Raw genomic sequence first — 7,833 nt, 5'->3', positions numbered from 1 at the left:
ACATCATAATTACCTAATCTTCCATCAACTGCTAGATTTAGGATCAATATCTGCCAAAACATTTCCATGGGAGCATAACTTGCGTTACTCATGCTAATAACACATGAGCTATATACAGCTTGCTTCTGAGGAATTAATGCAGATGGTCTCAGTGTATTTTAGTGTAAAACCCAATGGCTTTCAAAACATGCCACATCCTTTCCCATAACCCTTCCATATCTGTGGTGAGTTAAGTTTGACCTTTCCAACTAATTTTTTAAAAGCTAGGAATAGAAAAAAACCACATTTTTTCTTTATCAAGAGTTTCCATCACGGTATATCTACATATAAAGAATACTTAATTTATATCTCTAAAGATATCATTTAGCTATCTAACTCTCTCACCTGAATTTATCTTCTATAGAACCTGCTGTTGATGTCCTTTATCCTCTACATTTCATTTCAGCACACCTTGGAGCAGGAGAAGGCTATTATTTGCACCAGTTTCAAATAGTTATTTTTTAACAAAAACTTCTTTGTACATCATTGAATTTGCACTCAGTTACAATAAAAGTTAAGAAAGTAGACAAAAATTTATAATTTGTTTTGTAAACCAAATATAATAATTTTAAAAACTGAACTATTCTGCTGTACTTTACTTAAACTTTAAATCCTTTGGGGACAAACCAAGACTTTTTCTCTAATGATCTCTCTCAATGCATTCTCTACGTACTGCCAGGAATACAAAACATAAATAATATCTTTTCCAGCTACATGATAACATTTTTCAGTAAAGAAGCAGTAGGCTTTATTCCTTGAAAGAAAATGTTCATGCTATATTTTATGAAACTAGCCACAAAGGAATGATATAGGGAACTGTACCCATTCTCCCGACTTCACATTTTCAAAAATAAAAGATATCTTTTAAATATTAAAATGCAGCATTTGGATCTACTGTCTGAAGATGTTTTTTTTTCAAACTATGACCTAATCTGGTGTCCTGTCATTGTTTTGGCAGAACATGAAATAGCAAATATGTTAAATTTGAGTGGTTTTCTGCAATGTTATTCTATCAAACTGGCAATTTCCGAAAGGATTTGGAAAGGAGTTTGCAATTCCTTAGACACCAGGGAGGTCCAGCAATGGCTGCCAAGATGATCTGTAGCTCAAGCTGGTCCTAATATCTGAGCACATAAAAACATTCTTTTTACTCCAATTTATTTTTAGGCCTAATCTTAAACAGATTTGAGAAACCTTCGGAGTATTCACTGTTAGCACTTCAGGATGTAAAGGACTTGATATTAGTATTTTTATACTTTGTGGCACATAGAAAAATTACACATTGCTTTCTCAGAGGGTTTTAAAAGAGAAAATAATTATTGCAAAACTGAAACCACTCCAGTTAAAAAGAGAAAGCAAGCAAAGAGTAGATGTTACAAATAAGGACAGGAGGCACCCTACGATTCTTATGTGTATAATCATATACTTATTCTGTAGGCTATGTACTTCACATACATTTTATTATCGCCAACAAATCATGGTGTTTCCAAGACGGTAGCAACTTGGAAGAAATCTGTGATTCAGTTGTGGTTTGAAACCAACCCCAATTGCAACTTCCGAATAAGATCAAATTGGAAAGCTAATTCTTCAGCTAGCCTTATTGAACTCGGCCTTTGCAGCAGGGACCTATGCTACATGGTATAACATAAGTCTACAGGCTTAGTACTATTTCTAATATGACGGATGAAGCAGAAAACACAAATAATTTAGTTTACTCTGTCATTGCCATTTCAAATCATTATAGACTAGCATCAGCTTATCAAAACCTCCAAGAGTCTGAAGTGTCAATTTATTAATGTAAATCACATAAGAACTTTCTATTGTCTGTGAATAATGTTGATCTCAGAAAAGGCATCCACACAAGAAAACTTCTCTTGTATCTTACCTGCAACAGAGTTGTGTCCACTTTTAAGTTTTAATAACTTGGCATTGAATGTAGTTCATTTTCAAATGATTGTGAAAAAATATTTTATTTGTCAGCAAAAGCAAGTAAAAGCACTAACTACAGAGATAATCTGTGAAAAACAGACACTCCTGAAGACTGCTCAACATCTTGCTGGAGAGCATAGAAATTAACTAATACCTTCTATGTTTCCTTGTGCAGAAAGGAAACTCACAAAGGCAGAAGAAACCTAGTGAAGCATATAAAAATATGATACTGGAGCAGTATCAAAGAAAAACCGAAGGGTACATTTTGAGGGTTTTTTTGTTTTCTGTTCTGTTTATTTTTTAATTACTTTTTTTCCTCCCAGAAAACGATACTGGCACACCGGTTCTAAGAAGAAGTTCTAAGATACGTTTGTGCAAAAAATTTCTTCCTAATCTCTATTTCCACAGTCCAGAAATGTGTGCTTGTTTAATATTCACTGTGTTAACAGAAATAATTTAGTCTTTGTCCACATTACATATATGCTAATCAAAATGATTTTTCTACTCGTACTTGTAAAAGGTTTCATATAGGTTCCCAAAACTCAAAATCCTAATTTCTTTGAAGCAAAGATGACTAAGGAACACTAATTTGGATTAAATCAAGTTGTGAGACCACAAGCCATATTTTGCCCATGCTCAGCATATTTTACATTAATTTCAGTGTATCTTCAACATGTTAGAAAACCAGTCTTGTAAGGACACCATAGAATGTAATCTCAGCATTGTTGGATTACTCTCATCTAGTCAAAAGAGCCTTTTATAAATGATACACAAAAATGCAGGGCTTGGAAATTTTTTGGTTTTAAATAAACTCTATCAAAATCTTCTCTTGGCCTAAAAGGACATAAACAAAGCCAGAAAAGATATCAGGTAATGATAAATTATTTTTTGGCCAAAATCCATGTTGTATGTTTATAAACAGGAAGGTGAATTGTGAATACATGATTTATGCATATATCTTAATGATTTTTTCAAGTTACAGACATTAAATGTCATCTTTAAGACAATTTTTGTCATCTTTAAGACAATAATTTGTCTATTCAATTGCCTTTTTTTCAAATTTGTTTTTAAATAAAAATAATGGTTTATATTTAGAATTAAATGTTTCATTATAGTAAAGATTACATTTTTTCCTTTTTCTAAGAGTTTCAAAAAACAGAAAAGTCTTTTAGTACAGTTGTATCCAAAATTCTTCAGCTTGACACATCCTCAGATCTTAGCAGTGGATAGCACATAATATTTAATCCAATATAACAGTTAAGATAGTCCTCACCGACTTTTTTATGTCAGCTTTAGTGACATAATCCTGATTATTCAATTTAATTTAAAGAGGTACTTCACTCTGTTCTTCCAAGAAAAGATGAGATGTGAAAGAGAAGGAAGCCTTCTTCCTGAGCAGCCTACAGAAAATCATGTCCACCTTTTCTCTTGAACAAATACCAATGGATGACCACGCACCCAAAAATTGTGGTTCCAAAGGGAAAAATGGGAGTAGTAGTGTCTCTGTGTAGTGTATTTAGACAAAGAGAGAACATCAAGGTTTTACATAATGTTTTACATATTCTCATTGGAGAACATCATGCAATGCACGTGGACATGGGGTGTCCCCACTTCAAAGCAGGCAGAGGCCTTATGCTACTTTTGCTTTACTGTACATGACAGGCTTCTTATTTTGACTTTCTGCACTACCTACTAGAATGTGCCCAAGTTCAGATTAGTGCATTTAAGACAGCAACTTCCTTTCCTCCATATCTGGTCCCGAACCATTTTTGTTCTTCTCCTGCCTCCTGATGAACAGTCATGTCAGGTGACAGGACATAACATGGAAATTCTCCCTCACAGACAGGGGAGAACGATAATGATGTTGGAAGGGGATTGCTGGATTAATCGGCTCCCAATTAGTATTTACCGCTTCAGTTTGGAGGAGAAGACAAAACCATAAAAACTTATTACTGTGGTTGCTGTCCTTCACAAGGCCTAGGACAGAAGTGAAAGGGATTAGTATGTAGTGAGAAAGGACGGATCAGTTGTTCTGTCGAGTCAGACAAATCTAGTGGGCCATGTAAGCACCTTTAGGCTGCCAAAACAGCAGACTCCTCAAAAAAAAAAAGAAGAGGGAAGATGAGGTAGAAAATTCAGTACCAGTACCATTTTTCTGTAATGAGACATTAAGTGAGAAGTTAGAAACAAGTGTCAAATATTACTTACAAAAATTGGTGAGGATTTTAGATACTGCTAGTGGACAAAAATTATAGCTGTAAGTATGTGTTCAAACTATTTGTTTATTTTTTTCCAAATTTTAGTATCAAATTCTATTCCTTAATCATTTGTAGTGAACAATACTAATGACTCAAAGAACTATATTTGAGTCAAACCTCTCTATCAGAACTAAATAGTTCCTCATGCATGCTAGTTACAGGAAGTCACAGGTGAAAAGAACTATGGAAAATACCACAGTGTTATTCCTGTTGTTTGAGGCCTCTCATCCAGGAGCATCCCACAAAATGATGTTCAAAGGAGGAAGACCATAATTGCTATTCAGATTAAGGAGTATAGGATAGATTTAGAAAATTTCACATCATTACAGTAAGGTCAACCACATGGTTAATATGTGTTATATTTAATTTATTATTTTTGATAAAATGCCAAATAACTGAAGCTAAAGGGAAGCTGCATTGTGTTGATTTCTGTGAAAGATGAACAGATTCCAGTGGTGTTTATTCAGGCAGTTTCAGATTTTTATGGAGATTGTTTATGTATTTGAATTGTATATTTCTCTGACTTTTATCGATTTTTAAAGAAATTCCAAGAGAGACAGTACATGTGGCAAGAAAATAAAGGTTTTGCAGGCTTAAGATTTAGTACTGCTAGATAATAAGCACTGTCAAGTCTTCTTGAAGTTTTAAATTGTTGGCAGAGTTTTAAAAATCGTAGGATCACAAGAATATTCAGATGGGAAGGGACTCCAGGAGTCCATTAGTCTGACCTTCTGCTCAGAGCAGGGACAGCTCTGAGGTCAGACCAGGTTCTGCATTTCTTAAGAACTCAGTGGTTGCACTGAAGAGTGTTTATACAATTTCCTGGACTTTTTTCAAATTCCATCCAAAAGAAGAACAGAGGGAGGAATACCTCATCGAGGGGAAGTAATGGGAAACATTTTTTTCACCTTTATCTGCAACCAGGAGCATGGAAAATGCAGCATGTTTGTGCCTTTTGGAGCTCAGTATGTGGAGCTGTAATGCAATAACAAATGATGCAGGTTCGGTGACCCTGTCCTTAATAGAGGTCTTTAAAGTGTCAACAATGTCGTCAATTGGTCTACATCCGTTGGGACAGAATCTCATAATCCATCAAGCTTTATTAATTTCCTGGGATTAAAGGAATAATTACTGTGTAGCTCCATGTGGAACGCATATCTTTGCCACTAGCTAAGACTCAGGGTTCTGTTAGGTCTTCAGACAAGTAGCTAACTTTCGAAGGTATTGTCATTCACTGTGGACACTAATTCTTCTTTCATCTGCATTTCAGAAAAGAATTGAGTGCCATGTTTTTAAAAGTGAGTCCTTTTCTTTCACTCCCATACTGACTGCTTAGTAAACACATGGGATCCGCTAATGAGTGCTGATTCAGTTTGATCTCAGCTAGGATATTTCATCTACTAGTTCCTTCACCCAGAAAGAAAAATAATTAGAGTGACATTGATGTGAATATAATGACAAACCTATATACAATAGGAAGGGAAATTTTGGAAGCTACAAAATAGAACATGCCCAAATGATATACTAAGAAATGGAGAAGCGTATATAATGTATGATGCCTAGGGATTCTAGGATAAGACAGCTGTTATGTGATATCAATTGACTTTAAAACAAATTACAAATTACAGGTGCATATATCTGTCCTCTCCTGTTACAACTTTGGTGATCCACGAAGCTTTCTACTTACAACATTCAGGAGGAAAAAATATCGAGATAGAAGGCATATACCAGAGATTAATAGGTGGTTAATAAGAAGATATTGAAACTTATTGGTACTTCAGGCAATTCTTACAGCTCCAGTCAGGAAACTAGTGTGTTAACTTCATGTTTGTGAAACATCATTTAAATTCCATGTTTATCTAAGAGGAAAGTTGTACTAAAGGTGATAATTTCTAAAATGCATTACACATTTTCATATATTTTTATCTTTTAAGCAGAAAGAACTGATATTGCTACTATTTCTAAGTAAGTCCAGTGCGTGGAAAGACTCATGACTGTAATTAAGACAGATATCACTGTTAGAAAGCTTAATTATTTTACAAAAACAGAGAATTTATCAGTGTACATGGTTTCATCTGCAGAGTCTATATAAAATATATCAGCAAAAACCAACCACAATCACCTGCCAATACAGACTACATCTTTGAGATAAAATCTTCTTGTTCATGTCTAACAATAAGTCTGTGCTGAAAGAAATTTGGAAATATTTTTAGCAAACACATTTAATGATCTTTTACATAAATCAGCACCTGGTGCATTATTTCAGTCAATTCTGATAAAACTGATCCTTAGAAGTACCTGCAAAACTCTTCTAATAACAAAGTGAGATCTCAGGCAAGTGATCGAGTTACATCACCTTAAGAAGGTATCACCCCTTGGTTGATCCATAGCAGATGATTATAAAAATAGGCATAGTCTGCTCTAAATGCAAAGTAATGTAATCCACTGCATAGTGGTGGCTCATGGTGACTCACCTGGCTCATGGTAATATTTAACTTTGAATATACAGGCACTTGAAGGCACCCACGATTAGCCTCTCACAAGATGGTTGGCATAGCCTCTCTCCTATGTGCATCTTGGTTAAACAGATCTGTGTGTTAAAGTGGGAGTGGAGCTGAGATCATTAATTCATCTGCTGAAACCATAATAATATCTATCAGTTGTTACACTATTTTTTTTTTTTTAAGATTAAACTTTCAGTTTTCAGTTTAGTTAAACACACCTGCCCCACCTTACAGAAAAAGAAGAATTAGAAGGAAAATTGGGGGTGAAGGAAAAGAAAAAAAAAAAGACTGATGGAAAGAACAGCTAACTATGAAATTATTTGTATTTCATCAGGATGTTAAATGGCAAGCTCTAATGTTAGCCACTTTAAATCATAAGACTATAAAATTCACACTTTAGATATTTAAAACATCTGAAAGAGGATCTCTCATTAGAACTTCAGTGATGTTTTCAAAGAAGTCTTGGAAAATGGGAAATACCAGAGGGCTGCAGAAAGCTACTATTTTTTCAATATACAAAAAAAAAGAAAATATTAAATGCCAATAGCTAATTTATTAATATAAGGGAGAGTAGATACAGGATCTTACCAATAAAATATGAAGAGAGATTACCACCAGTAATGGCAATTGTAACATATTTATGGGGAATAAAATATTTGACTTATACCCTGCCTTTTAAGTTGAGAAAACAAGTTTGGGAAAGTATGAAACCAACCTTATCTAATTCTACATTACTGCATGACCAAATACAATCTATCTGTAAAAGATTCTCCTCCAACTTGATTTTAGAGACATTATAATCCCTAAGTGTTTCCACTTCTGCATTACCACATGTCAGTTCTTGGATATGTGATTCAAATCTTGTTAGCAGTCAAATGGATTTTGTCTGTCATTATGCTGGTACGTTTGCTGAACTGATCAATGCTGTCTTATACCGAGACAAGGTTCCTCTTTTACTTGTCTTTCCTATGTTAAAGAATACTAAGGCTTTAGACTCTACTTTGACTCTAATTTTTTCTTAGTTTTTCTCATATTTTCTGTCTGGACTTTCGTCTTCTGGTCTCTATTCAGGTCAGTAACACCTTTCTTTCAAGAAGGATGTC

The sequence above is a fragment of the Lepidothrix coronata genome, unplaced genomic scaffold, assembly GCF_001604755.1.
Source record: "Lepidothrix coronata isolate B3197 unplaced genomic scaffold, Lepidothrix_coronata-1.0 Scaffold257, whole genome shotgun sequence".
Lineage (NCBI taxonomy): Eukaryota > Metazoa > Chordata > Aves > Passeriformes > Pipridae > Lepidothrix > Lepidothrix coronata.
This window is presented reverse-complemented; position numbering follows the sequence as displayed.